Source organism: Setaria italica, chromosome II (genome assembly GCF_000263155.2).
Source record: "Setaria italica strain Yugu1 chromosome II, Setaria_italica_v2.0, whole genome shotgun sequence".
NCBI lineage: Eukaryota > Viridiplantae > Streptophyta > Magnoliopsida > Poales > Poaceae > Setaria > Setaria italica.
The window spans coordinates 1932441-1940097 of record NC_028451.1 but is presented as its reverse complement, the minus strand read 5'-3'; positions in this window follow the sequence as shown (position 1 = coordinate 1940097).

The window sequence follows — 7657 nt, the reverse complement described above, 5'->3', positions numbered from 1 at the left end:
TTCGGATACTTGCTCGCTTTATAACATATCGTCATAACGAGTATCAATTTTGCTTTATTGATGGTTTTATAATTGATCAAAAATCATGTTACAAGTAGGGAGTTGTCATATTCAGTGACCGGCAGTCCACCAAGGGGTTACCGAGATGGTAGATTTGTAGGCGGGGGAGATCGTGAGACCAAGAACTCGAACGGCAACACAGGGGCGCAAGGTTTAGATAGGTTCGGACCTCCGGAGAGTAATACCCTACGTCCTGTGTTCTGATTGATTGTATTGTTCGTATGGTTTGCGAAGAGTTGAGATGCCCTCGGGAGGCGTCCCTGGCCACCTTATATAGGCTGATGATCTAGGGTTACAATCGGATAGGATCTAATCCTAGTCGGTTGTTACATGGAAAGCAATCTGAGTCGGTTTACAACAAGTATCCCATGATAGCTGGGCAAAATCCATTCGCCTAGCCTCCGGACTCGTGCTCCACGTATCTTTATACCTTGGCCCGTACGGCGTGTTTGGGCGAGCCCGCCTGTCAGGACCGTCCATCGATAGGGACCCGTGGGTACCCTTATCCCTCGGGAGTAAATTGTGAGCATAGTACATAATAGATATCTTATTAAAAATAACATATTTATTAATACATATTAAATATATCAAAATAAATATAAAAATAAGTATTTTCATAAATATATATCATTTAATAATAAAAATAAGTTCATTAATACATGTAAATATGATTTATTCATTTAAATAAATAATATAATGTATTTAAATTATATGATTAGTCATATTAAAATTAATTAAACTTTATCATTATATATCACTAGTAATATTAGGTTAACATAATTAGTCATGTCATATAGATAATTTTTTAATAGTTTAATGGTGTAAGTAATTATTTTATTAGCAATATTAAAATTAACATCCTTTGTAATTAGTATTTAGTAATATAAATAAGTTTTAGATGGCTTCGTTGGCTACTTTATTCTTTGCAAATGCGGATAATGTCGGATATTTCATATTTTTGTCGAATCTGGAACCGGATAGAGAAAAATATTGAAAATCGAATCCGAATACATCCATTTGACATCCACATTAAAAACGAATACGAATACAGATATTCATATTAGCATTTTTAGCGGATACGAATTCGGCCAGATGTACAAATCCATCCCTAGCTAGAGCCCATTTGCATGTCCTAGGAAACTTATTTTTTCTGACGAAATAAAGTAAGTAGCAGAGATTCTCTCCGCACTCTCTGTAGGCTAATCACTGCATCTTGCGTAGCTCTTACTGGAACCAGCTTCTCAGTAGGTGCATGTTAGGATTTGAGCCATCATGGTCGCTTGACCAGGCATCCAGCCGCCAGTTGATTTTGCCTAAACTCTGTCTGGTTCGTTCAAAGCTCTGTTTTTTCCTAATAAAAAACATGAAGTAGTCTAATCGCATGATCAAGATGTAAACCTGAACTGCGAGTTCTTCATATCATGATTGATCCAAGTGCCAGACAGTGAGGCAGCATGTGATCTGGTCAGTTAGTTTACTCTATTCCCGATTGATTCGTACACACTCTTCATTATATTGTTAAGCTCTGCATGCTGCGTACATTATTTGGGAAGCTGCATTTTTTATACTAATAAACAGAACAACTCTCTCTTTTTAAACGAGTTAATTAAAGCAGCATCAATGACTGTGCAGGCTAGGCAGGAGCTTTTTCTGGTTTGGCAAGCATGAGAGACTCATCTTTCCGACCTATTAGGCCTCAACTTGTCTCGCTTTTGGAACGCATTTTGCAGCATTCCCTCTTCAGCGTTCAATTGTAAGACAAAGAAACCATTCATAACCTTTTCCTCACGCTGCTAGAATGGATAGATGCAGCTACACCTAAGCTAGTCACGTTCACACACTGTCGTCGTCCTTCCAAAGGACGCTGGTCTTATCTAGTTGGAACTTTAGAGGAAATTGTTGACTGTTGTGAAACTTACACAACATAATTTTATACTCAACACAAGAGTACTAAATGTTGTTACCAAAAGTTACTTATGAGTGACCCACAAATTCATTTATAACTTTCCCAGTGGTATAGTACAAATTAAAATGTATCCTTCCTAACAATTATTTTTAGCAAAAAAAAATCAATAATATAGTTGCCAAAAAAAAACTCATTTCCTACGGCGGTTCTATTTTATACACTTTATCAAAGATTTTAATTAGAAACCTCTCATAAAATAATCAGAAAACCATTGGCCACTTGCAATTTTGCAAACAAAAACCATTTGAAACTTTGTTTATTATTGCCAACCAAAAGACAAACGCAAAGCGAGAAACATTCGGCCACTAAGAGGTGCCCAGATCGATCACGAGGAGAGCTAGCAGATATAGCTGTAGGGTTGAGGCTCAGAATGCTGCTGAACAGTTGAGCACCTGCAAAAATGAGCAAGCAATGGATCAGGTAAAACAAAAGAAAAACACATTCGTACCCAGAAAAAAAATTAAGCGCTGTGTGATCTCCTTTTGCCTCTATTGCTCAACAGTCATAGCTGTGGTTTCATACATGCATTCCATATATGGCCTGACATAGGCAAAAGAGCAAAAGCTACATAAGCCAGTCGACCGCTAGAAACCACACCCAGATAGGCTCCGGCTGGCAATGACAATTGAAAATAAAAACTTACTGTACCTAAACTCTGGCAGATTCCAAATGTACTGTGAACTCTGTTTCTTATAATTTGCTACCTTGTTAATTTTCGATCCTTCATGCAACAGTCTAATAGTGTGATGCATGGCTATATAAGTTTAGGTTTAGGTTTTTCCAAAGTAAAACATTTTTAACTTTGACCAACAATATCTCAAAAATAATTGATTTAAAATAGAAAAGATTAAATATTATAATAGTTGATTTCATGCTAAATCTACCAACATCAATTTTTTATGTTAATAGTCTCTATAATTATTTCGCTATTTGTGATCAAAATTGAAAAGGTTTGACTTTAAAAAGTCTAATTGTAGCTATATTTTGGGATAGAGGTAGTAGTAATTAATTATATTGGGAAATAGAAGAGTTAGCAATTTAGAGGTTTAGGTGCAATGTCAAAACTGAATTGCACAGAAGTTCACTCGACCACCATTTATGATATGAATGGAATAAAAGGTAGATGATGCCTACTACTAAGCCGATTTGCGTAAATGAGAAAACCATAGTTTCCTACCCTTGTTCAACCCTAAGGATTTACGTGGTGATGACAGCTAAGTAAATAAGTGTATCTATTATTTGAATTGTACACCGTACCTTTATTCATTAGGTTTTTTAAGCTTGGGTCAATTGTTTGATGCATGCAACTAAATATACAGAGTGGCCACGTAAACATACAGAGTGACCACCGAATCAAGAGAGAGGCGAACTTAGAGAAAAACAAATGTGGAGAACCTAGGCAGCTGATAATCTAAAAGATATGGGAAGAAAGTGAGTCTTGGTTGTGGCCTCTATCATCAGAAGATTAATCTAAATGAAGAAACATTACAATGGTATTAGGATACAATTAACAGTAAACAGTGCATTAGAAGTGAGTAGTAGCTGCCTGTACTTTAAAGGAGGGTGACATATATGGGCGGTCGGCTTTTTGGGATGAGCCCTAGCAATAGGCTACAAACAGCTGCATGCATGGTTTCCTCTGTAATCACAGTACCAGTGCGTGCTGTGTCGTTGCTGTGGCCGCATTTAAAGATGGGTGTGGCACCGAGCCTGCGCCCTGCCAGGAACCCTGTGGTTTTCATTGTCCCTTCACCAGTGGATGGATGGGTTGGGTGGCGCACAAGATCCAAACAAAATCTAAGCTAGATTCATCTCTCTCTCTCTCTCTCTCTCTCTCTCTCTCTCTCTCTCTCTCTCTCTCTCTCTCTCATGTGTGCGTGTAGGGACATTGATATACTACACTAAGCTTGGAGCTTGCTAGGGTTGTGTACGTACGTAGGTCAGGGAAGCACGCAACCAAAGCACGCAGTGTGGGTCGTACGTGCTGGCCAAAGAGAAGTGTACCGAAAGAAGGCTCCGATAGCTACTATACGTGACTGCAAAACAGCTGTTGGAAAATGTTGCTTGCCCTACGTACGCCCTCCTCTCTCTCTCTCTCTCTCTCTCTCTCTCTCTCTCTCTCTCTCTCTCTCTCTCTCTCGGATCGTGATCTCTTTATGTCTCATGTCAGGCGACCACATTGAAAACTTGCACAAGAACAGGGAACTGATCAGCACGTACGATATTAAATTCGTGTCATATACTATGTATGCGACATACTACATGGATCAACTAACGTACTCGATCGATACACACTAAATAAGCCGTATACAGCCACTGTGCCGGGCTGTCTGAAAATGTCTGATCGGATCACCAGAGAATCAACAGACCGGCTGGGCGGTGGCAACGGAAAACTGAATGAGCTGAGAGCTCGCTGCGACCTCTGGCGTGTTCGTTTGCTGAACCAGTGGCGAGCAAGCTGATGAGTGGTCGCCATCTCGGTGTCCAACGGTGTCCTCTGTACATTTGGTTGGGTACACGCTTCTTCAGATCACACACGCACAAATGCATGCTATACAGGCTACATGCTGCGTGCATCTGCAGCTTCTGCCCGTGCACGGCCATCTGCTGATCAGAGAGAGCTCATCAGTCATCAGATTCGTGCTCATGCGTGAATAATTATTTGTTTATGCATGATGCATGCATGTGTGGCATGTATATATGCAATTGGGGCCTTGCATTGCCTGAGACAATCAGAGATTCAGAGGTGTAGTAGTTGCAGGTAGCAGCAGCTCGCCACAGGTCCATCAGTAGTGAATTATTTGCGCATATCTGCATGTGGTCCATGTATGTGTGTGTGCATCCAGACAGGCAGGCAGGGAGACAGAGAGGCTATAAGGAATGAATAAAAGACTCCAATTCAATTCGTGGGAGCGCCTGGTACGTGCGTCCTCTCTCATGCATCTTCACTTCCAGGGAAATCACCAATCCATCGCTGCCCCAGTCATTAGCAAGCTAACAATGTAATAAACCATGGATGAGGACCACATGTATGTTGTGCTGCAGCAGCAGCAGCTTTTTTTTTGGATCAGCTAAGGCAGCAGTGCATATGTAGTAGCTTAATACTATTAATTCCTTCGATTAGAAATATAAGTTCATTTAGATTTTCTCAAAGACAATTTTTTTTTAGGATCAACTGAGGCAGTCATTTAGATATTGTTAGTGGAAGTATCACCTTGTTGACTATGGACTTATATTCAGGGGCGGATCTGCAGCACCCCCTTGGGCGATGTACGTCCACGTAGAATTAGATTTTCAATCCTTAACTTTTGCACATAAAACATAAGATTAGCTTAATCATAAGGGTATCAGCACCCCCTTTGAGCACAATCTGGCTCCGCCCCTGCTTATATTTGTGATCACGGAAAATACTTATTATACTGTTAGGCCTACACCAAAAATAAGAGTTCATGGAAGAACAATTTAAGTAGCCAATGACAGAAGATAACGATGATCAACGACTAAACAATCAAAGAAGCTTGATAGACGATGGACAGTACGTGCAGGAAGTGTCACCCCATGAGGGGGACGAGGAGGCAACGCATGACAAGCTAGCTAGAGATTGATGGAGCACGCACGTAGAGTAGCGAGCTAGCTCTAGCTGCTAGCCAGTGTACGTACGTCCAGGTGGCAGCATCCTAGTGGCTGGCGCTACTGGACATGCAATGCAAGGGGATGGTGTTATCTTTAGCTGCTAGGGCGGTTAAGCATATATAAATGGGCACGCCTAAGAACCCTAATTCTGGCAAAAAAAGACGATGGATCCGTCTCATCTGAGCATCTATCTGATCACCATCTGCATCGTCGTCGGTAGGAGGGAGATCGAGGAGAGCAAAACGGCATGTGGTGCGTGGGGTTCACTGTCCCGCTGCTCCTCTTCTTGCAAAGCTGGGATCATCGACACACACAAACACACTAAACCAGCTGCAGGCCTGCACTGTGCAATGCATGCCTCCACATTCCCCACTCTGATAAAAGATGGCAGCACCAGCCCAGCCCAGCCATCAGAGGCTCCAGAGAGAGAGAGAGAGAGATGAATGCAGAATGCAAAAGTGGTAGAGAGAGAGGCCTGCTTTAGGGGCCCCACCCATGGCTGCAGCCTGCATGCAAGGCTGAAGAAAATAACTCACTTTGTTTCCTTATGCTACCACCTCTTTTGTTAATCTGATTTGCTACTAATTTCTCTCTCCTCTTGCAGTATCTTGCGTAAGAGAATGAGAGGTAATAAGGAAGAAAAGGCAGCCAGGAAGTCGGCATGGAATGGCCTACCGCTGGATACAGATGACAAGCTAGTTCCCATGCCACTAGGCCTTGTTCATTCTCTGCACCCCGGAAAGCACTCTCAACCGAGGATAACAACCCCACAAAAAATTCTTGCGTCAAATATTCCATCCACATAAAGCTGCCCGGTCGATTTGATGGCAGTTCTTCCATTCTGCCTATCATTTTATGCATGGCCATTTGCTGTCTTAAAGTTAAATTAGCCGTGCATCATCTACATATGTGGATGACTGAACCAGCAGGCATTGTAAAAAAGAGAAACACTTGCAGAGTTACAGTTCCTGCAGCTACCATGCATCAAGTGTTTATACCATTTACTTATTTCAATGAAAACAGATATATTGGTAGTGGGACTGCATCACATGGTCAAATGGAATTCAAATGTCAAAAAGAAACAGGAGCAACCCAAGTTGTTCAGAAATTTGTACTGAGCACTGCAAGAAAGAGGAGAGGGCCGGGGGAAAGAGAAAAATAACAGTGTCTGAAGCTGCCAAGGAGAAACAGTAGGTTGCCTTGTACATTTGTCAATTAATTGCTAGCAGACTGTGCACCAGAGTTTCTAGCTGAGGACAAAACCTGTGTATATATACTGCTCAAAAGATGCTGCTGCTGCTGATGGTGATAAGAGTGGCAGGCCACCACTACTGTTATGCATCTATGCATGCATGGGACACATGATATTTCGCTGGAAAATGTAGCAGGCATGGCTCATTCGATGACCATCCTATAGCTGATACCAGTTTATTTTTATTACACAATCTGAAACCAGGAGAGAACTGGTCTCCACCAACCTGAGCCTTCTCCTATGATGAGTCCTTATCTTCAGCAGTGAGAAACTTAGGGTGCGTTTGGTTGGGAGACAATGTAGAACGGGACGGTCCCGTTCCAGTTTTTCGGGATGGGATGATCCCATTTCTTGTTTGGTTGAATGGGATGGGATGATCCTATTTTTTGTTTGGTTGGAGAGATCGCTATAGACGGGACAAGCACCGTTTTCTTCTCCTGTTAACACCGTTCGTGGGACCCACCTGTCATACTAACAGGTATTTTCTTCCTCCACCGGCCGGCCGCGGTGGAGCTCGCGCCCGCCGGCCGCCGGCCGCGCCCGCTCGCCGGCGCCCGCCCGCGCCCGCCGGCCGCGCCCGCTCGCCCGCCGGCCGCCGCCCGCGCCCGCTCGCCAGCCGCCGCTCGCGCCCGCTCGCCCGCCGGCCGCCGCCCGCGCCCGCCCGCGCCCGCTCGCCCGCCGGCCGCGCCCGCTCGCCCGCCGGCCGCCGAACGATCGCACGCCCGCGCCCGCTCGTCCGCCGGCCG